The 23,884-nt window shown below is 36.3% G+C and overlaps 1 long non-coding RNA gene and 1 pseudogene across 1 annotated transcript; both read left to right on the top strand.

The window, feature by feature from the left end:
- The first annotated feature begins 1,801 nt into the window (after positions 1-1,801).
- LOC128579464 (uncharacterized) lies at positions 1,802-17,035 on the top strand. The gene is made up of 4 exons (XR_008378162.1): positions 1,802-1,832; positions 1,914-1,995; positions 4,840-4,907; positions 16,978-17,035. It is a non-coding gene; the product is annotated as an uncharacterized LOC128579464 (long non-coding RNA).
- Positions 17,036-17,879: 844 nt separating this feature from the next.
- Positions 17,880-23,884, top strand: part of LOC128579474 (protein MCM10 homolog) — a 74,411-nt pseudogene continuing 68,406 nt past the window's right edge.

The raw sequence follows: 23,884 nt of genomic DNA, 5'->3' as shown, positions 1-23,884 counted from the left end.
GTATTCCAAAGGATATTTTTAGGTAAAGAAATGTGGACTCTTTAAATACAAGAGCTTCTCAAAACATTAAGAAATCATTGGGGACCATGTTAAAAATGCACACCGTGATTGAGCAGGTTTGTGATTCTACAGTCGTAATGCATTCTCATTTGTTTCCAGTGCTCTTGGTCCTCAGAATGCCCTGAATAACTAGGGTGTAAAGTTCTCTGTAGAGAAATGTGTAAGAGGCACCACTGAAGAACACTTCCAACGGAGAATCAAGGGAAAGCATTATTTTGCTCTTATTTCTGAGCATCTTCCTAGCTGGAGGATGACAATGAATGAGAGAAATTGAAATACTAGATATATGATGTTATTGCAAATAAAGAGGAAAGAGGTGGTGGAAATAATCCATCAAAAGAATGCAGATGGCAGATTGCAAGATTTTTTTTTTTTTTTTTTTTTGGCAAACCAAGATTGGATTACTGCAGCTCCAGAGATTACTGGAAGGAGGAGGAAGTGCTGGGATTAGGGCAGAACACAGAAAGGCATTTCTTTTCTCCAGAAGGATCAGGCATCTGAGATATATGTTGCATTGATACTAATTAATAAGATGAGGTTACATTGAACAAAGATGGGTGGCTTTTTTTGCAAATGCTATTTTTTTCTATAAAGTAGGTGTTTCGTAAAATCCCTTAATGAGTTAATGTGAGATCTCCAAGAACATTCATTTTAGAAACAGTACACTTATCATTTGATTCAATCTGTATAAAAGTAAACTATGCAAGCAAAATATGTATCCCCTAATATTCTGAAAATTTAAAAAAAAAGCCTAAAAGCTTATTTTTTCTGAGTTTTAATGTCACGTGCAGTGAATATTCTAGTGATTTTTGAATACAAAAATTCATTAACATCTAATAATTCTTTTTTAAAAACACTTGAACATTTTTTTTTTTTTTTTAGGGCCAGGGCTTGGTTTGAACCTGCCACCTCTGGCATATGGGGCCAGTGCCCTACTCCTTGGAGCCACAGGAGCCACCCAACATCTAATAATTATATGGCCATTCAGTGTTTCCTTTTTGATAAATAATTCACCATAGATAGCTCAGTATAATTTCTCACATACCTCTTATATGAATTGAGAAAGAAAGTTAACAGCACAAAAGTAGAGGACCTAAGAAATATTGGTATACTTGCGTCTCTTGTGGGTGTGGAAAAGATCAAATTTTTAAAACTGCTATTCTACAAGGGTCTAGCCATGCAGATCGATTGAACCCTTCCTCTAATGAGAAATGGATTATATGCCCTCATCTGAACTGTCATCATAGCTGTGTTTCTTCCTAAATGACGTCCACAAACTGAAGAACTTGGCAGTTAATTGCAGCCTATTGTACAAATGATGTTTTGGGTTGTAGTAAAGGCATGCTGTAAGCTTCTGCCATCGGCCTTGCCTTTTATGCTCTCTGGGTCATGATTTGCTCCTTCAAATAAAGACCACTCTTCACTCTTCTGTATGTGCACTTTTCTATATGAGTGATTTTCATTTGAAACATAATCTCACTTTTGAAGTTTTAACTGTATATTATATTAAACTTGTATTCCTATTGTCTTCACTTTTCGTCTGTTATGCTCCTGTCTGCCCAAAAATCAATCAATCCACCAATAAAAGAGAGAAAAAGCAGCCAGAAACCTAAAGTAATTATTTTCAAAGCCCAGCTTGAGGCTTCTGCTCAATAGGAACTCTCCTCCACTGTATGTTTGGCTTTGTCATATTTACATTTACAGTGTCATTTACACTGATTGTATATTCTCTTTGTTTTTCAGTGCATGTTAAGACACAACCTCAGTATCAGGTAATAATATTCATTGTCTTGAATTATTTTCTGTACATTATGTGAAATTATGCTTTACTTATGATACAATTTGTTTCAAAGCTTACTGTGCGTGATGTTGATATAAAACCTCCTATTCCAAAAAAAGGAGTACAAAGGATTAAAGTTAAACCAGCTGCAACAGGTAATTTTCTTTTGTTGTTGTTGTTATTCTGCCTCCCATTGTTCTCTGATTTGGCATCCCTGTCCTTGTTAGGGAATTGACAGAGGTGAATTTGGTGATTCCACAACTTTCCAAGTGCTTCTTGGAATTCGAATCTTTACTTAGAGGAGCACTTCATGTTAACATCTCAGTCATGTTTAATTATTCCATCTTACTGATTTTGCACTGGTGATGCAAAGGAAGTCAGATGATCCAATTAGCAGAGTGTGTTTGTGTGAGGGAGTATGCTTATTAGTAAAATAATTAATCATTCCTTTATGACTATATGGTAGACACAGTCTTAAAACCATGATCCTGAAAGGTTGATAGTAGGAAATAGTGCTTCCGTACTATTGAATATATTACACAGAAGTAATCAACACTGGGAGTTGTCTGGACATTATTTTCATAGACTTTCAAAGTGTGTCTGGTGATAAATATTGCTGATAATTAGTCTTTGTGTCATTAAACTGTACAAAAATGGTATACATTGCAACTTCTTTATTTGCTCAACTTTACATTTTTTGCATCTGTTGAGAATGACACTAGTATCCTTGTTTAATTTAAGCTCTCTATACCTTTCGAACATATGTGTACCACACTTAACTGAACACTCTGAACGCAGATTAGAAAAGGGGCATTCGTAAGTAAATGTGATTGGGGATCCCTAGGAGCCTTTGTATACAGTCCATTGTAAACATTAAAGGTATTTGTACCAGAATGTTTATTGCAGCCCAATTCATAATTGCTAAGTCATGGAAGAAGCCCAAGTGCCCTTCGATCCATGAATGGATCAATAAATTGTGGTATATGTACACCATGGAATATTATGCAGCCTTAAAGAAAGATGAAGACTTTACTTCTTTCATGTTTACATGGGTGGAGCTGGAAAATATTCTTTTTAGCAAAGTATCTCAAGAACGGAAGAAAAAGTATCCAATGTACTCAGCCCTACTATGAAACTGATTTATAGCTTTCATATGAAAGCTATAACCCTATTAAAGCACAAGAATATGGGGAAGGGGGTAAGGGAGGGGAGGGAGAGGATGGGTGGATGGAGGGTAAATGGTGGGATCATACCTACAGAGCATTTTAAAAGGGTACAGGTGAAACTTACTAAATGCAGAATATAAATGTCTGAACACAATAATTAAGAAAATGCCATGAAGGCTATGTTAACCAGTTCAATGAAAATATTTCAAATTGTATATAAAACCAGCACATTGTACCCCATGATTACATTAATGTACACAGCTATGATTTAATTTAAAAAATCTTACTATACTGAGCATTGAAATTGAAAAAATTATAATACAAAACTCAGATTATTTTATTCATTCCATAAAAAACCACATTACACTGGAGGCTAACACTATGTGAAACATTTCTGGAACCATTCATATATTTCAGAAGTGCATTTATTTTGCAGTATAGCCTGTAAGTCATCTTCTGTTTATACATGTGGCCCTGGAATTTACCTTCCCTAACTGTGGTCCCTCTCCAGGGCCATTAGGATGATTAAGCAGACCTTGAATTGGTAATATAGTACCTACAATAGTACCTTAGGTCTCACATGGGGTTTTCACAATCTGACTTTTTCTCAACTTTCCATTTTAGCCCTTTCCCTGTGTGTCTGTCTTTTCACTAGCATTACTGAACTACCTCTGGGAGTGCCCTCTGAACCAATCCCTCTCTGTTGGACAAATGCACATCCTCTTTCAGACTTGTTTTTACTCCTGCTGCTTCCTGTCCTGCTCTCCCTTTTTCCTGGCCTCTCCATCTTTTCATCTTGCTCATCTTACCCTTTACTTCTCAGTTCAGACATGACTTCTGGAAAATCCAACCCTGACAGATCTTATTTATTTCCCTTTAACCACAGTATAATTATCAAGTAGAATAGATAAAAACTGTGTGCCCAACAATGCTGTGGAATATTGTGACCTACAGCCTTGGGATCTGGGGAATAGAAATGGAAAGAATTAACTTATAGTTCAGGTGGGGAAGGTGCAGAAGAGAAATCCATAAATGCTGAGGCCTCAGTGAGAGAGTAGATGCCGTTTGTCCAGGGAAAGAGCTGTAATTAACAGAGTCCTCACATAGCAATCTGTGTCCAAAAATAGAGAAGGAAAGAATGAAAGAAAATAAAAGAAAGGAGAAAAATAACAAGAAGAAAAAAGTAAAGAACAAACGGAATAAATATTGTCAGCATATTAGAAGGAAAGCATTTCACACGTAAGTCACAGGGCATACACTGATTATGGTATAAAAAGTAACAGCAACTTAGTGAATAACATGTGCAATGCCTGGCAGGTTCTATTAAGTAGGAGAAAGAAGTAAACAGGGCTACTTCATATGTTTTCCTGGATTGAAAATTTTTTCTTTGTTTATGATGGCTTTGTCATTTATGTTGGGTGGATGAATTTCTGCGTGAATCTGTGATCTTTGTGTGCCTTTTACACACTAATGCCTAGTAGTTTTCTGAGTGGTTTTTCAAGTGTTAGATAATTAGGAGTATTTGTTAAAGAAGTATATAGTCTGCTAAAGACAACTTCATCTAACTCTCAATCTATAAAATAAAAAGAAATTTAGCTTTCTATCCATTTTTATAAAGCTGATAGCTTTTACCACATAATTCTAAGCAACTCATTGTTAGATTAATTAGGAGTATTTTTTAAGGAAGTCTATAGTCTGCTAAAGACTTAACCTCATCTAAACTCAATTTATAAAATCAACAGAAATGTAGCTTTCTATCCACTTTTATAAAGCTGATAGCTTTTATCACATCATTCTAATCAACTCATTTACCTAAATATATGAAATTTACAGTATACAACTTTGTTACATCAGAAGAAGAGGAAGAAGAGCCTAAAGGAGATGAAAATGACAAGCCACAGGTATAAACAAATTTACATTTATGTTTCTGGTTTAATACTGTTTTCTTTATGTGAATGATGTGACATTGTCCAAGGGACATTTCCTACTGGAATAGTATTTTAGAATTCATATGTCATAAGCTAATGTTTAAGTTGAGGGAGTTTTTTTAACTAGTTATAAAACTTAACCCTTGCTAGAGTGAGGAGTGACTTATAACTAATCTTTGTCCTTGGAATCGAGGCAGAGAATTTCTGATGTTTTTCTGGTTCTTTAGTTTTATAACCTTATATAATAAGGAAGGTATTGCCAAGTACAGAATCATATTACTAAGCAAGAGAAATTATGAGCAATTTCACCAAGATGGCCACTGAGTTGGACTCATGTTCAAAGAATCACCATTCCCAATGTCCCAAACTGTAGTGCAATTTTACACTGCCAGTCATTCATGCCAGGTAAAGTATTTCTTTCTCCTTATGGCCTCTGACTCAGTTCAGTGTGTGTTGAGTGAGGGAAAGGGGTCATTAGACTGTGCCTATGAAGATAATCCTACCTTAAGAATGGGACTTTGATGTGAGGGTGCAGCAGCAAGTTTGTAGCTACTTACCTGCAGGACATTATTAAATGGTATCAAGGTTCCTTCACGCACTGTCTTAAGAGGACATTAGAATATCTTAGTCATAGGCTTAAGCAGATAGATAGTCTGTGTCAGAAAATAGCACTGTCATATTATGGATATCATTTGAATTTACATTTGAGGATTGGCTTTTCTTTCTGATTGCTATTGATTTTATCATGTAATAATGTATAGTTTCCCAGGTTTGAGTTGTCATCAGTTTTTAAAAACAGTTTGGAAATGCAGTCTTGGGGGGGGCCACTATTGAGGTTAGAAGGTTTTAGTTAGGGAGGCTCTGTATTCACACTAGTTATCTGCTGATGCATTTGGTCGTTTTTAAAGATAATAAGTTAATTCTGGACTGAATGAGAATGTTACATTTGCTAGTTCACAATTTTTTTCTATGTGTTATTTAAGGAATATTACTTTTTAACATGTATTTAGAATCCAGTGATTTCAGAGTAGATAAATACATTTAGGAAGTTTTCCAGTACGATTCTTATTTTCTAATTTTATTTTGGAAAGAACATTCTCCTTGACAGAAAACACAACTGAGAAACAAAATAAGCACAAGAATATTGCATGTTTGCATATGAAAACATGTCTCCTGACTAGGAATAAATGAGGACTGATAGAATATATCTGTATATTCAGAACTTCCTTGTGTGCAAAAGTATGAGCAAATGTGGGGTCAATCAAGGTGAAGTGGAATGGGGAAATCAATAAAAACACCTAAGAAATGAGTTGTAACAGTGTTCTGACTAAAACTATGAATAATACAAAATTCCTGCTTGCCCTATAGCTGAGTTACTGTAAGGAAGAAGCAAAGTTTTTAAAAGCACCTTCTGTAAGTGTCCTTGTGATAAACGGATTTTTTTTTCTTTTGGGTAGATGCCCAGCAGTGGGATTGCAGGGTCAAATGGGTAGTCTAGCTTGAGGTCCTCGATGGTTCTCCACACTGCCTTCCAAAAAGGCTGTATTCATTTGCAGTTCCACCAGCAGTGTAAAAGTGTTTTCTCTCCTCACCCATGCCAGCATCTACAGTTTTGAGACTGTGATGTGAGCCATTCTCCCTGGGGTTAGATGGTATTTCAGGGTGGTTTTCATTTGCATTTCTCTAATTATTAGGCATGATGTGCAGTTTTCATATATTAATAAGCCATTCCTCTGTTTGTCTTCTTTAGAAAAGTTTCTATTCATCTCTCTTGCCCAGTGATCTAAGGGATTGTTGACTGTTTCAATGTTTATTACTTCAAGTTCTCTGTAGATCCTAGTTATCAAGCTTTTGTCTGAATCAAAATATGCCAATAACCTTTCCCTATTTATTCCAGCCTATTTATTGAAGCTCAATTTACTATCACCAAAATGTGGAAGCAGCCTAAATGCCTACCAACTCAAGAATGGATTAAGAGCTGTGGTATTTGTATAGCATGGAATACTACTCAGTCACTAAAAAAGACGGAGATTTCACATCCTGTGTATTAACCTGGATGCATGTGGAACACATTATTTTTAGTAAAGCATCACAAGAATGGAGAAATAAGAACCCTATGTACTCAATTCTGATATGTGGACAATTAAGGTCCTAGTACACAATGGGGGTGAGGGATGGGGAGAGCTGAGAAAAGGAAGGAGGGAGGGCGTGGGGGATAGATTTCACCTTTTGTGGGGCAGGACACAAATATAATAGTCTCCTTATCTGACAAAACCAATTAATGTAACCTACTTCTATGTACCCTCAATGAGTCCCCAACAATTAAAAAAAAAAAAAAAGAGCTTCATCCAATTTAACAAATAGTATACCAGACTGTGAGGGGAAAGATGCACCTGGAGTGTCTGCTCCTTAGTGCTTCAGGCATTTTCTCAGAAAAAGTCCTCAGTCATAAAAAAATATCTTTTTATCTCATGCCTACATTGTGTCCCCTAGGAATACTCACCACTCACCCTCTAAACTTTATTTAAATGAAAAAAATAAACTCTGAAAATTATAACAATCCAGATAGACATTAGGAATACACTTGACGCAGGTGAGGAGAAATGTGAAAATGTTACAGACAGTAAATAAGCAAGAAACTCAGAAGTTACAGTTGAAATGAATGGACACTAAGTTTTTTTTTTGTCTTTAATATGATGTTTTTATTTTATTTTTTTATTTCATAATTTTTTTTCAGTCATAACTGTGTTCCTTAATGCCTTTATGGGGTATAATGTGCTGATTTTATACACAATTTGGAATGCTTACATCAAACTGGTTAACATTGCCTTCACCTCACTTAATTATTTGTTGTGTTAAGACATTTATACTCTACTCCTAGTAGATTTAACATGTACCCTTAATATACACCATAGATGATGTCCCACCAGTACCCTTAATATACACCATAGATGATGTCCCACCAATTATCCTCCATCTACCCGGCCTTCCCGGTCCCCTGCCCTTCCTCTCCTGTTCTCTGGTTCATTCTGGGCTACACTTGTGTTTTATCATTTGTGTAAAAGTGTGTGGGATTATATGTTGGTTTCATAATAGTACTGAGTACATTGGATACATTTTTCCCATTCTTGAGATACTTTTCACTAAGAATAATATGTTCCAGCTCCATCTATGTGACATAAAATAAATAAAGTCTCCATCATTTTATGGATGTATGATATTCAATTATACACACACACACATACACCATAAGTTGTTAATCCATTCATGGGTCTATGGGCACTTGGGCTTCTTCCATGACTGAGCAATTATGATTTGGGCTTAAATAAACATTGTGGTACAAATATCTATGTTGTAAAATGATTTGTGGTCATCTAATATAGACCTAGTAGAGGAATTGCAGGATCAAATGGCAGGTCTCCTTTCAGTTCCCTAAGTGTTATCCAAACCTCTTTCCAAAAGGAACATTTCAGCTTGCATTCTCACTAGTAGTGCAGAAGTGTTCCCTTCTCCCCACGTCCACACCAACATCTGCACTTTTGGGGTTTTGTGATGTGGGCTACTCTTACTGGAGTTAGATGATGTTTCAATGAGGTTTTGATTTGCATTTCTCTGATGAATAGGGATGATGAGCAGTTTTTTTCATGTGTCTATAGGCCATGCACCTGTCTTCTTCAGAGAAGCTTCCATTCAAATCTTTTGCCCACAATGAAATGGGATCACTTGTTCTTTTTTTATTAATTAGCTTGAGTTTTCTGTGGATTCTAGTTCTCAAAACTTTGTCAGAAACATAACCTGCAAATATCTTCTCCCATTCTGAACTTTATTTAAATGAAAAGAAGTATAATGTGAAAATGTTAATAATGCGCAAAGAACCTGGACATGTATTTAACAAACATGAGGAGAAATGTGAAAATTATACTGACACTAAAAGAAGGAAGGAACTCAGAAGTTACCACTGGAATGAAGGAAGACCATGACTTTCAAAGTGTAGTGGCAAGAAATAGGAACCAAACACCATTAATTGGATATTAGATATCAGAACTATGGTTCAATCTAGCAATGCAAAATTTGTGACTTGATAACTTTAGAGAAATGAAGTGTGGGCTTGTTCAAGTGAAAGGGCACAGTGCTTCTGCTTCTACAGGCACTTATGAAGAAGGAAAAGCAGTACATACTGCACGTGTTCCTGAGGCATGAATCAGAAAATATTCATCCCATCTTTTTTAATGGCTGGATATTATTCCATTGTATACTTATACCACAGCTTATGAATCCATTCTTGGGTTTGGAGGCATTTAGGCTGTTTCCACATTTTGACAATTGTAAATTGAGCTGCCGTAAACAGTCTAGTGCAAGTGTCCTTATGGTAAAAGGATTTTTTTTTCCTTCTGGGTAGAAACCAAGTAATGGGTTTGCAGGATCAAATGGGAGGTCTACCTGGAGTTCTTTGAGGGTTCTCCACACTGCCTTCCAAAAAGTTAGTATTACTTTGGCAGTGTAGAAGTGTTCCCTTCTTTCCACATTCATGCCAGCATATGCAGTTTTGAGATTTTGTGATGTGTACTATTCTCACTGTGTTTAGATGATCTCTCAGGGTGGTTTTGATTTGCATTTTTCTAATAATTAGAGATCATGAGCATTTTTTCATATGTTAGCCATTAGTCAATCTTCTTTAGAGAAGGTTATATTCATCTCTCTTGACCAGGGATTTATGGGATTGTTGGCTTTTTTCTTGTGGATTAATTTGAGTTCTCTGTAGATCCTAGTTATCAATCTTTTGTCTGATTCAAAATCTGGAAATATCCTTTCCTATTGTGTAGTTATCTATTTGCTTTGGTTCTTGTCTCCTTAGCTGTACAGAAGCTTTTTAATTTAATTAAGTCCCATTTGTTTATTTTTGTTGTTGCAATTGCTATGTAAGTCTTCTTCACAAGGTCTTTCCCCAGGCTGATATCTTGCGGTGTTTTTCCAATGCTTTCTTTGAGGATTTTTATCATTTCATGCCTTAAATTAAGGTCTTTATTTCCATCTTGAATCATTTTTTGTAAGTGGAGAAAAGTGTGGGTCCAGTTTCAGTCTCTTACATGTGGATATCCAGTTCTCCCAGCACCATTTATTGATTACAGATTCTTTCCTCCAGTATATGTTCTTGTTTGTTTTATCAAAGATTAGGTGGCTGTACCATGTTAGTTTCATTCCCTGGTTTTCTACTCAAATCCAAATGTATATGTCTCTATTTTTGTCAGTGTCATGCTGTTTTGACCACTATGGCCTTGTAGTACAGCCTAAAGTCTGGTATGCTGATGCCCTCAGGTTGGTTTTTACCCTCAAGAACTGCTTTGGCTATATGGAATTTTTTATGGTTCCATACAAAATGAAGAATTATTTTTTCCAGCTCTTGAAAGCACAGCGAGTACTTTAATAAGAATGGCATTGAATCTGTAGTTTGCTTTGGGATGTATAGACATTTTAACAATGTTGATTCTTCCCAGCTATGAGCATAGTCTGTTCTTCCATTTGTTAATATCTTCTGTTATGTTTTTTCTTAGGGTTCGTAGTTTTCTTTGTACAGGTCGCTCACCTCTTTGGTGATGTATATTTCTGGGCATTTCATTTTCTTTTAAGCTACTGTGAAGGGTATTATGTCCTTAATTACCTTCTCATCTTGGCTGTTATTGGTATTTGCATAAGCTACTGATTTTTGGACATTGGTTTCATATCCTGAGACATTACTGTATTTTTTTTTTTTATCGCTTCCAGGAGTCTTCTGGTTGCATCCTTATGGTTATTTAACTATAAGGTCATATCATCAGCGAAGAGGGAGAGCTTCACTTCTTCTGCCCCCTTTTGCATCCCCTTTATTTCCTTCTCTTGCCTCATTGTATTGGCTAGAACTTCCAGCACTACCTTGAATAGTAGTGGTGATAGAGGACAACATTGTCTGTTCCAGTTCTGAGTGGAAAAGTTTTCAGTTTTATTCCATTCAGTATAATATAAGCTGTGGCTTTGTCATAGATAGCTTCAAGCAGTTTAAGGAATACACCACCAATGCCTATATTCTTCAGAGTTCTAATTAGAAAAGGATGTTTCATTTTTACCAAATTTTTTTTTTCTGCTTCTATTGAGAGCATGATATGGTCTTTGTTTTTGGTTCTATTGATATGGTGAATTAGATTTATGGATTTGTATATGTTAAAACAGCCTTGCATCCCTGGGCTGAATCCTGCTTGACCATGATGTATGAATTTTTTAATGATAAACTGTCATCTACAGGCTAGGATTTTATCGAGAATTTTTGCAACTATATTCATTAGTAAAATTGGTCTGTAGTTCTCCTTTTTAGTTGGATTTTTTCCTGGTTTTGATATCAGAGTTATGTTTACTTCATAGAATGTTTTAGTGAAGATTCCTTCCTCCTCAATTTTTTGGAATAATTTTTTCAGTATGGGTATAAGCTGCTCTTTGAAAGTTTGATAGAACTGTGGTGTCAGGCCATCTGACCTGGGCATTTTTAGGGTGGGGGTATATTTTATTGCTTCTTTGATCTCAGTGCTTGAAATTGGTCTGTTCAGAAAGTCTATTTCTTCTTAAGTCTAGTACAAGGGCATGTTTCCAATTATTGATCCATTTCCTCCACATTGTCAAATTTCTGGGCATAGAGTTTCTTGAAGTATTCAGCGATAATATATCTTATATCTCTGTAGCATTTGTTGTTATTTCACCTTTATCATTTATAATTGAGGTTACTAGAGATTTTACTTCCCTGTTTCCAGTTAGTGTGGTCAAAAGTTTATCTGTTATTTACTTTTTCAAAAATCCAACTTTTTATTTCATTCATTTTCTGAATTTTTGTTTTGTTTTGTTTTCAATTTCATTAACATCTGATTTAATTTTGGCTATCTCTTTTCTTCTGCTGAGATTAGGGTCTTTTTCCAATTCCATAAGATGACTTGTGAGTGTGCTGATGCACTCAATTTTGGGTTTTTGAAGGTGGGCTGGTAGCACAATAAATTTTCCTCTCAGGATAGATTTTGTTGCATCCCAGAGGTTTTGGTAACTTCTGTTATAACTGTTGTTATGTTTGAAGAAATTAACCCTTTCCTTTTTTTTTTATCTCTTTCTGAACCCAACTATCATTCAGCATAAGGTTGTGAAGTTTACAAGACTTTGTGTGGGCATGAACAATTTTATTAGAGTTGATCATCAGCATTATAGTCTTGTGTTCTGAGAAGAAGCATGATATAATTTCTATTCCTTTAATTTTGCCGAGATTTGATTTGTATCATAGTATGTGATATATTTTGGAGCATGTGCCATGAGCTGATGAAAAAAAAAAGTATATTCTTTTGCTTTAGGATGGTGTATTCTACCCGTTTGTTCTAGAGTCATATTTAAGTCATTTGTAGCCTAGTTTAGTTTCTGTTTAGAGGATATGTCCAATTTTGTCAGAAGGGTGTCGAAGTCCTGACTGTTAAGATTTTCTGGGATATAGGCGGCGCCTGTGGCTCAGTGAGTAGGGCACCGGCCCCATATGCCGAGAGTGGCGGGTTCAGGCCTAGCCCCTGCCAAACTGCAACAAAAAAATAGCTGGGCGTTGTGGTGGGTGCCTGTAGTCCCAGCTGCTTGGGAGGCTGAGGCAAGAGAATCACTTAAGCCCAGGAGTTGGAGGTTGCTGTGAGCCGTGTGATGCCATGGCACTCAAATCAAGAGTGGTACAATGAGACTCTGTCTCTACAAAAAAAAAAAAAAAGATATTCTGGGATATCACATTGCTGAGACCATTCAAGGTCTGTTGTATAAATCTGGGAGTATTTAAGTTAGGTGCATAAATGTTTAAAATTGAGGTCTCTTCTTGTTGTGTTGTTCCTTTTACAACTATGAAGTGTCCTTGTTTGTCTTTCTTAACTAAAGTTGCTTTGAATCTGATTGTATCTGAGAATATAATTGCAGCCCTTTATGATTTCCATTTGCTTGGTGCACTGTTTTCTATCCCTTAACCCTGAGGCTTGATTTGTCCTTCAGGGCTAGGTGTGTCTCTTGGAAACAGCATATGGATGTCTTGGGGGTTATTATTGTTGTTTGTTTGTTTGTTTTCGTTTGTCTTTTTATCCAATAAGACAGCCTGTACCTCTTCAGTGGGGAATTCAATCCATTTACATTTATTGAGAATGTTGATTAGAGTGGTAGAATTCTATTCATGTCATTATGAGATGGTTTGTTCTGTAATTTTATTCTTTCTGCCATTGTGGAAGCTAAGCTTTGGTTTTTGGCTGCTAGGTATTTTCTTTGTTAGTGGTTCACTGTGGTGTGCAGTATTGAGAATAGGTCTAAGTATTTCCTTTCGAGCTGGTCTTCTTGTGAGAAATTTCCTCAGTGCTTGTATGTCAGAAAAAGATTGGATTTCTCCATCCATTTTGAAGCTAAGTTTAGCAGGACACAGGATTCTGGGCTGAAAATTATTTTGTTTAAGGATGTTGAAGGTGTATGACCATGCTCTTCTGGCTTGGAACGTTTCAGTTGAAAAGTCTGCTATCAACCTACTGACCTTGTAGGTCAATTGGCACTTATTCCTAGCTGCTTGCAGAGTTTTCTCCTTCATCTTGACTTGTGACACGTTGATCAAATTGTGTCTTGGAGAGGCTCTGTTAGAATTGAGATGACTCCGGTTTGATATCCATCTGAAAAGTGTGTGTCAGGATCTTTAGTAAAACTAGGAAAGTTTTCATTTATCATAGTCTCCAGTAGGGCTTCCTTGCCTTTGGGTCAGTCTTCTTCCTCTTTTGGTATTCCTATCATCCATATGTTTGAATGCTTCATGGCATCTCCTAGTTCTATAAGCTCCTACTCTGCTATCTCTCTCTTCTTTTCTGACTCTGTAACATCCTGTGTTAACTCAAAGACTTTATGCTCTTAACTCTGATGTTCTTTCTTCTCTGTGGTATACTCTATTTGATACTTTTGACTGCTTCTTTACATTCCCAGATTGTCTGCTTCACTTATTTCAGCTCATCTGCATCCTATATTCTACCTATCTCTCATCTGACCTTTGGTTTTGTCTTTCCATTTTCTTATTCAATCCTTTTTGTGTCTTAATCATCCATATTTTCAAATTGCCTTTCTGTTAAATCCATTAATTCCTTATAGGAAGAGTCTTCCTTAAAAATTTCTTGACGGTCCCTTGGAAGAGTTGCTCTATTTTGGTTCTTCATGGTGCCTGAGTTTTCTTTTCGTCCCTCCTCATTTGTGCTCTCTTCTTGTTCACTTCTTTTTGCTCCTTTCTCCTTCTCACTTCCTCCTCTCCTTCAAGTTACCTTGTCTCAGATTTTAGGCCTCAGAAGAGGCCTCTTGTTGTGGGGTCAATAGGCAGAGGAGAGTAGGAGTAAGCAAGGAGAGGCAAGAGAAAAGAAAAAGAGAAAAAAAGATGGAAAAAAGAAGGAAAGAGTAAGAGAAAAGCAAAAGAAAGGAACACAAAAGGAAAAAAAAAAAAAAGCCAAAGTGTGTAGGGGGAATAATGGAAGAAAATTGAAGAACAGGTGAAAAGGAGAATAGGAAGGGAGCATGAGAGTGATGGCACAAATGTTATTTTTCAGCAGGTTATATTTCATGCATGTTATGGCCAAGCATATAGCTCAAGGTTTTTGTGGAGCTGGGCTGGGTGGATTCCTCTAGTTCAGGCACTCCTTACAAGCTTGAACACATCCTGACTCTTCCTCTGCCATTAATAAAAACAAACAAACAACAATAACAAACCCAAAAACCAAGAAGGAAAAATTGAGTAAGGATGAAAAAAGAAAGAAAAAAATATATAGCAAAATAGGAAAGTTTTACAGCATGATCTTCCCAATACTATCTTCCTGGAGCCAACACTAGAAAGTTTTCCTGGCTTCTTTGAGCCAGACTACTGCTGAAATCGACCTGCCAGACCACCGCTGTGTCACACCCACCCTCAGAAAAGAAAGGATGGAAAAAGAAGAAAAAATAAAAATACAAATATGAGAATAGATACATAAAATTAAATGTACTGTTTAATCAAAGGGGAGAGAGAGGAGACAAATAAATAAAGAAGAAAGAGAACACACCAAGAAGAAAAAAAAAATGTGGAAGGGGAATATCCTAGCTGATGCAGAAGCACTTTGGGAGAGGTGATAGATAAGAGTCTCTATCAACTGAGAGAATGCTGAGGAGTGAAGTGCGGACAGAAAAAAGCAAGCTAAAATTCAGCAACAACAACAGCAACAACAACAAAATACTGGAAACCTTGCCCTTTTTGAATGTAAAAATGAAAGTTAGTTAAAGAATCAGCCAAACAACTTAACAGGAAACAAAATACATTGAAATAAGATAAAGTGGGGGGGGGGAAGAAGTTCAAATAGCTTGATGTAAGCAATCTCAGCAACCAATAGAGGAAGGAAAGAAGAGAAATAAAAGAAACAATGATATCAACCCAAAGAAATTGTGTGTGTGTGTGTGTGTGTGTGTGTGTATATATGGCTGATTCTTTAACTAACTTCAATATTTACATTCAACAAGGGCAAGCGTTCCTGTATTTTTTTTTTTTTGGGTGCAGGATTTTAGCTTGTTTACATAGTACATGTATATAAACATACACATGTATATGAGGTAGGGATACAACTTTAGTAGGAATATATTTATGTTGCAATATGTACTTCCTGAACACCTGATGGTGCAGTGAATATGGGGGACAAACAACACAACTGTTAACTTCTCTCTGATCCTCAGGCTTAGAGCTGTTTCCCAGGTTAGCTGTTGGTGATCACATGTTCACCTGCGATCAGGCTCTGCTGATCTGAGATTCCACAGCTCTGAAAAATTCTTTAGCCACAGGTCTGACAGATTTCTTCTACAACAGTTCCCATGGAGTTCGGGAGCCCCTCATGAGTGTAGGTCCACTCCTCACAGGCAGAACACAGATTACCACATCATAGGCCCCCAGCAAGAGGGTCCCCCCACAACCATCTGGTGCCCTTTATGACAATGGTGGCATTCTATATGGGGACTTTCCCCATGAGAATATTTCACCCACTGCCAAACTGCAGCAGAACTGCGCTAAACAGCACCCTACTCTGACCATCAAATTCTGCTCAGGGGTACACACTACAATCTTTTTCACTCAATGCCCAGTTTCCCCTAAGAACCAAAAACCATGAAAGGCTTCTTCTGGGACAGCTGTGGGGAGACTGGATGTCATGGAGGCCACTACTGGTGACTCAGCCTCCACTGAAGCCAGAGTGGACTCACAGAAACTTGCCTGTTGTGGTGGGGCTTTACTGTTCCGGCAAATCCAATAGTACACCACATCACCATACACCCTGAATTACCACTCATGCCAATATTCCATGCTGGCAATGGTCTGGCCTTCTCCAGGAGAGCTCAGTTAAATGTCTTTCCCATCCACTGTCATGCTCTGGCCCATCAAGTTTTTCTTCTCATAGGGTTTCCTTTCTTTAAAGCATTTTCCCTATCAGCAAACATTTTATCAAAAATATTTAGATGTAGTCAAGGAATTGTTCAGCTAAATAGAGGAGTGTTGACAATGGTGATGTTATACTTAACATAGTCCAAAGTTGTCCATTATGCCAGTATCTAATGTTAACATGGAAATATTTCTAGGGTTAAAAATATTTTAATGATGTAATGCCAGAACTATGACAACCCATGTGTTAATCTTTTGCAACATTCACTTGTGTTAGAGAATACAAAGTAAAGTTATGGAAGGTGAAGTAAGTTCCTTGTTGCAATATGACATGAGTTAAGATTTTGCATTTGAATATGTTTCCTTTGGCTGTCCATGTGAGGTGACAGTATCAATAGCAACACCTAGGTGAAAGATAAGGTTCATCTAGAGAGCATATGTAAGGTTGCAAAGCTTTGATTTTCAAGAAATTCTTCTTTTATTTAAAGGTAAAATTATTGTTTTTAGAGTAGAAAATTCAGACATTTTTTAAGAAAGTGATTAGGAAATCTTGGTGCCACTTATTATACTGTAATTGAAACTCAATATTGATGTTACTTTTAACAGAGTCATTCTTCTGGGACTGGCAATTCAAATGGAACCAAGACAGTACCAGAACAAGTAAATGGTAAGGACTGCATCATATGGAAAATGTCATGTGAAAGAATATTTATTGAAAAACATGAGCACCAAGATCTCATAAATGCCAAAGGAAACCACCTATTACATGTACAATTAAAAAAAATAAAATGAAAAAGCGAAACAGGTGTTAGCAACAAGTGAGGATGAAAGAGAGAGTATCACTAAAGGAGCAGAATCTTTATCCCATCTCCATATAGTCTGAAAGCTGAGCAAAGTCAGGAAATCGGGAAGTGAACAGGTTTACAAAAGGGAATGAAGAATGGGAAAGCAGACAGTACAGGGGTACATGGAGAGAAAAGGAGCAGATGGATGTAATGGCAAAGTGGTTCAGTAAAATACTTCCTAAATAAAAGGTAGATCAAGGTGTTATACAGGTGGGAAGAATATAATAAAATGAGCTTCCAGTGCCAAAAGGAGTGAGAGAAGTAGCACCAACTTCCCTGTTTTCTGTGTGTTTCTTAATGTTGGCAAGGCATTAAGGTCTGAGGCCCCTGGTCATGCAGAGCTGTCTGATGGAGAGTGGAGATGTTACATGTATGCAATTTCATGTCGTATAAAGTGATGGTTCTTCATAACATATGGTTCAATTGGATGCAATTGGATGGAAGACAGTAGGCTTAGTTGTGGAGAGGCCAGGAAAGCTATAAACCTCTAACATTCCATTAGAAACTTTGTGATTTTAAATACCATTTCAGTGTGGAATATGTGATGGAGAGGAACTGGAGTCTATATTCCAAAGGATAATTTCAGGGAAAGGAATGTATATTCACACTCTTTAGAGACCAGAGCTTCTCAAACATAAAGACATCAGTGGGGGCCATGTTAAAATGCACATTGTGATTGAGCAGGTTTGTGATTCTGCAGTGCTAATGCATTCTCAGGTGAGTCCAGGGCTGCTGTTCCTCACACCACCTTGAATAACTAGGGTATAGACTTCTCTGTAGGAAATCTGTAGGAGGAGCTATTGAAGAATACCTCCAACCTAGAATCAAGGGAAAGCTTTATTTTGGTCTTATTTTTGAGCATGTTTCCAGATGAAGGATAACACTGAATTATAGAGAGATTGAAATTCTAGGTATAAAATGTTATTGCTAAATAAAGAGGAAAAAGGTGGTGGAAATAATCCATCAAAGGAATGCAAATGTCAGAATGTCAGATTTCAAGTTTTTTTTTTGCAAAGCAAGAGGGTTTGTGAGTGGGCACAGAGGCAGGGAAGAAAGAAGTTAGCTAGGTAATTTCTCATTCCGGATGCGCAAACGTGATAGAACTCAGTTCAGGTGGCTTCAGGAAATTGGCACACACATAGAAGATTGGATTATTGCAGCCCCAGAGATTACTGGAAGGAGGAAGAAATGCTGGGATTGAGGCAGACCACAGAGATGCATTTCTTTTCTCTGGAATTATCAGGCATCAGAGATATGTTTTTCATTGATACTAGTTAATCAGATGAGGTTACTTTGAAAATAGATGACTGGCTTTTAAATGCTATTTTTTCCTATAAAGCAGCTGTTTCCTAAAATCCCTTAATGGATTAATGTGACAACCCAAGGACACTAATTTTAGAAACAATACACTTATCACTTGATTAAATCTGTATAGGAGGAAAGTAGGTAAACAAAATACGTATCCCTTAATATTCTAAAAATGTGAAAAACTGCCTAAAAGCTTATGTATGCCTTTTATAAATTTTAATGTCATGTCCAGTGAATAGTCTAGTGATTTTGGAATATAAATTTCATTTATAGCTCATAATTCTGTGGCCATTCAGTGTGTTCCTTTTTGATAAATAGTTCATGATTGATAGGTCAGTATATATAATTTCTTGCATACCTCTTATGTGAGTTGAGGAAGAAAATTAATATGACAAAGTAGAGGACACAAAAAATATTGGTATACTTGTGTATTTATGGGTATGGAAAAAAAATCACATTTTTAAAACTTATTTTACAAGGATCTATCCATGTAGATCGATTGAACCCTTTCTCTAATGAGAAATGGATTATAACCTCCACTGAACTGTTATCACGGCTGTGTTCCTTCTGAAATGGAGCACAGGCTGCAGAACATGTCAGATCCTTGCAGCATATGGTATAAATGATGTTGTGGGTTGCACTAAACACATACTGTAAGCTTCTTACATCAGCCTGGTCCTTTATCCTCTCTGGATCATGATTTGCTCCTTTGAATAAAGACCACTCTTCACCCTGCTGTATGTGCACTTTTTCATTTGAATGTTTTTTTTTATTATTTATGTTTCATTTGAGTGAAAGCTAATGCCACTTTTGAAGTTTGAACTGAACATGATATTAAAATTATATCCTATTGTGTTCAATTTTTGTCTGTTATGTTCCTGTCTACCCCTAAATCAGTCAATCAATAAAACAATCAATACAAGAGGGAAAAAGCAGACCCAAACCTAAAGTAATTACTTTTAAAGCCAAGCTGGAGGGTTCAGCTCAATAGGAACTCTCCTCAACTGTATGCTTGGTTTCATCATATCTACATTTACACTGTCATTTACACCGATTTTATGTGTTCTTTGTTTTTTAGGGGATTCTAAGATAGAACCTCAGTTTCAGGTAACAACATTCATTGTTTGTCTTGAATTATTCCCTGTATATTTTGTGAAATTATGCATTACTTATGATATACTTTTTTTCAAAGTTCACTGTAAGTACCTGTGACACAGAAGCTGTTACTCCAGATAAAGGAGTAGAAACAATTAAAGTGCAAGAAGCCACGACAGGTAATTTTCTTTTCTTTTGTTGTTCTTCTGGTTTTGGTTATTCTGCCTCACATAGTTCTCTGATTTGGCATCCCTTTCCTTGTTAGGGAATTGACTGAGGTGAATTTTGTAACTCCACAATTTTTCAAGTGCTTATTGAAATTCAAATCTTTACTTAGAGCAACACTTCATGTTAACACGTCAGTCATGTTTTAACTTTAATTATTCCATCTTACTGATTTTACTGAAATCAGATGATCCAATTAGCAGACTGTGTACGTGTGAGAGTGTATCCTTATTAGTAAAATTCTGCAACTTCTTTATTTTCTCAACATTACATTTTTTGGATCTGTTGAGATTGACCCTAGTGCCCTTGTTTAATTTAACCTTTCTATACCATTCCAACATACGTGTACCACACTTAACCCTCTGAGTTCAGATTAAAAAGGGGGCAAATGCAAGTAAAAGTGATTGGGATCATTAGGAGCTTTCGTATACCATGGGTTGTAAACATAAATACTTAGTGTAATTAAGTATTACACTGTGCTTTAAAATTGAAAAAAAAAATGAAATGCCAAACCCAGATTCTTTTATTTATTAAATAAAAATCCACATTACACTGGGCACTGACACTATGTGAAGCATTTCTGGAAACATTCATATATTTCAGAAGTGCATTTTTTTTGCTATATGGCCTGTATTATTTATTCATGTGCCCCTAGAATTCATCTTCCTGACAGTATTTACTGTGGCCTCTCTCCAGGGCCAGTAGGATGATTAAATGTTTTTAAATTAGTAATATCCTAGTACTTTTAAGTTTCACAGAAGGCTTTTGTAATCTGACTTGTTCTCAACTCTCCATTTTAGCCCTCTCCCTGTGTGTCTGCCTTACTCTAGCACTACCGAAGAACCTCTGGGAGTGCCCTCTGAGCCAATCCCTCTATTTTGGACAAATGCACACCCTATTCCAGGCTTCTCTTTCCTCTTGCTGCTTTCTGTCCTGCTCTCCCTTTTTCCTGGCCTCCTCACTTTTTCACCTTGTTCATCTCACCCTTTACTTCTCAGCTCAGACATGACTTCTGGAAAAGCCAACCTTGATGCATTTTATGTACATATTTTTAAACTTAGAGCCAAGAATAGCCACACAAAACAAGATTCAGACTATTGGTCTAATGGGACTTTGGAAGATTTCACCCTTAAATGGCTTACAAGACAAAGGGATAGAAATGGAAAAAAAAAAAAAAACGGTTCAAAAGCAATTTAAATAACCAATAATTTTATGGCTCTATAATTTTCTGTAACAGATAAAGACAAGACAAAAAATCAAAAAATTTAAAAAGAAAATAAATTTATTTAAATTATATTGTGAAGCAAAAAGGAAATAAATGAACCACAGTTCAGGATTAAAAGTTGCAGAGGAGAAATCTAAGTAGTAAGGCAGCCCCAAGAGAGGCTAGATAGCTGTTCATCTGGGGAAAATGCGAGAATCAGTGAAGGCTTGATATAGCAGTCTAACAGTGCAAGGTGATTTGTCAGAATATTAGAGGAAAGCATTTCTCATGTAAGGAGCAGGGCATACACTGATAAAGGAATAAAACCTAATAGCAAATTTGAGAACTATTATTTTTTATTTATTTTTTTTATTGTTGGGGATTCATTGTGAGGGTACAATAAGCCAGGTTACAATGATTGCAATTGTTAGGCAAAGTCCCTCTTGCAATCATGTCTTGCCCCCATAATGTGTGACACAACATGCACACTATGTTACAGGTACTATTTTGAAGTAGACCAGAGTATACAGTGATACCTTTATGTTTTACTAGATTTGTAAATCTTGCTTTGTTTATGAATTTTTTGCCATTTTTATTGAGTGGATGAATTTATGATATTTGTGGCTTTTATCCTCATAAAAGCTATCTAGTAGCATTCTCAGTGGTTTAAAGTGTTAGATAGTTAGGGCAGGAATGGTGGCTCATGCCCGTAATCCTAATACTCAGAGGCCAAAGCTGGTGGATCACTCAAGCTAAGGAATTTGAGATCACCCTAAGGAAGGGCAAGACCCCATCTCTACTGAAAATAGGAAATCTAGCCTGGCATTGTGGTAGATTCCTGTAGGCCCAGCTTCTTGGGAATCTGAGGCAAGAAGATGGCTTGAGCCCAAGGGACGGAGGTTGCTGTGGGCTCGGAAGCCATGGACCTTGACTCAAGGGATCACAATGAGACTCTGTCTGAAAAGAAAAATGAATAAAAATAATGTGTAAGCTAATTAGTCATATTTAAAAAGAAGTATGTAGTCTGCTAAAGATTTACCTTCATCTAAACCCTCAATTTATAAAATAAAAATAAATTTTGCTTTCTATCAATTTTTATAAAGATGATAGCTTTTATGAAATCATTCTAAGCAACTCATTTACCTAAATATATGAAATTTACAGTACTAAAGTCGGTATCCATATCAAAGGAAGAGCAAGAAGAGCTTAAAGGAAGTGAAAATAACCACCCACAGGTATCAACAAATTTTAATTTCAGTTCCTGGTTTAATATTATTTTCTTTACATGAGTAATGTGACATAGTCCAAGGGACATTTTCACTGGGATAGCATTTTATAATCCATATGCTGAAGGTAATATTTAATTTTAAGAAGTTTTTTCACTAGTTTAAAACTTAAAGATTCCAAAAGTAAAGAATGACTTACATCTAATCTTTGCCCTTGGACTAGAGGTAGAGGGTTTCTGGTGTTTTCCTTGTTCTGCAATTTTATAACCTTACATGATAAGGAAGGTAATGCCAAGTAAAGAATCATATTACTAAGCAAGAGAAAATATGAGTAATTTCACCATGATGGCCACTGAGTTGGACTCATGTCCAAAGAGTCACCATTCCCAATGTCCCAAACTGTAGCATAGTTTTATACCATCAGTCATTCATGCCAGCTAGTGTACTTCTTCCTGCTTGTGGCCTCTAACTCAGTTCAGTGTGTGTTGAGAGAGGGAATGGGGTCATTAGACTGTGCCTCTGAGGAGAATCCTACTTTGCAGAATGGGACCTTGTTGTGAGGACGCAGCAGAAAGTTTGTAACTCACTTACCTGTGGAAATCTTTAAACGGTATCAAGGTTCTTTCACCCACTGTTTTATGAGGACATTAGAATCTATTAGACGTAGGCTTAAGCAGATTGCCTGTGTCAGAACATAACACAGTCATATTATGTCATATTATTTGAATTAAAATTTGAAAGTTCACTTATCTTTCTGATTGTTGTTGATGTTCTTTGCTGGCAATGTAAAGTTTGTCCAGTGTCTCATTGTTAACCTTTAGAGAAAGTACTGAGAAGCAATGTAGGGATCTGCTATCAAAGGTATATGCACGAAAGTTTCTCAACTGAGGAAGGCTTTGCAGTACTACAAGTCTTCTGCTAATACATTTTAGTAGGTTTAATAGATAATCAGTGAATTATAGGCAAAGAATGAAAATGCTGAAGTACTCGTTCACACTTTTCTGTCATGTAGACTATGGAAAATTATTTTTTTTTAACTTTTTATTTGCAATCCAATGATTTGGGAGTAGCTAAATATAGATCCGAGGTGTTTTCCTGTTCCATTTTTGAATTTTCTGTTTTTTTTTTCTAACTTGGTGCACACATGATTGGTAAGGATATATTTATTTGGAAAAAAAATGCTCCCTGATAGGTGAAAGTACAACTGAGTAACAAAATAAGCACATTGAACTTGCATGTTTGCATCTGAAAACTTGTTTCAAGTAATAAGAATTAATCAGAATTATGGTAGAGAGAATATACTTGTATATCTGTCCTTGTGTAAACAAGTATGAGAAAGTACAGATCAAACAAGGCAAAGGAGAATAAAGAAATTAGGTAAATCCTACGTCAAATGAGTTAAGCCACATGGTTAGTGATAAAAAAAAAAAAGAACATTCATGTCCTGTACCAGAGTATAGAAGCAAGAAACTAAAGGTGAAAAAGATTTAATTTTTAAAAAGCACCATTTATTTTGAAAAATAATATAGCTGATTGTGAAGGAAAAGATGCACCTGGAGTGTCCATCTTTATAGTGTTTCAGGTATTTTCTCAAGAAAAAGGCCGATGCA

This window comes from Nycticebus coucang, unplaced genomic scaffold, assembly GCF_027406575.1.
Source record: "Nycticebus coucang isolate mNycCou1 unplaced genomic scaffold, mNycCou1.pri scaffold_57, whole genome shotgun sequence".
Classification (NCBI taxonomy): Eukaryota; Metazoa; Chordata; class Mammalia; order Primates; family Lorisidae; genus Nycticebus; species Nycticebus coucang.
The sequence above is the reverse complement of the archived record's forward strand: the minus strand, read 5'-3'. Positions and strand labels throughout refer to the sequence as shown.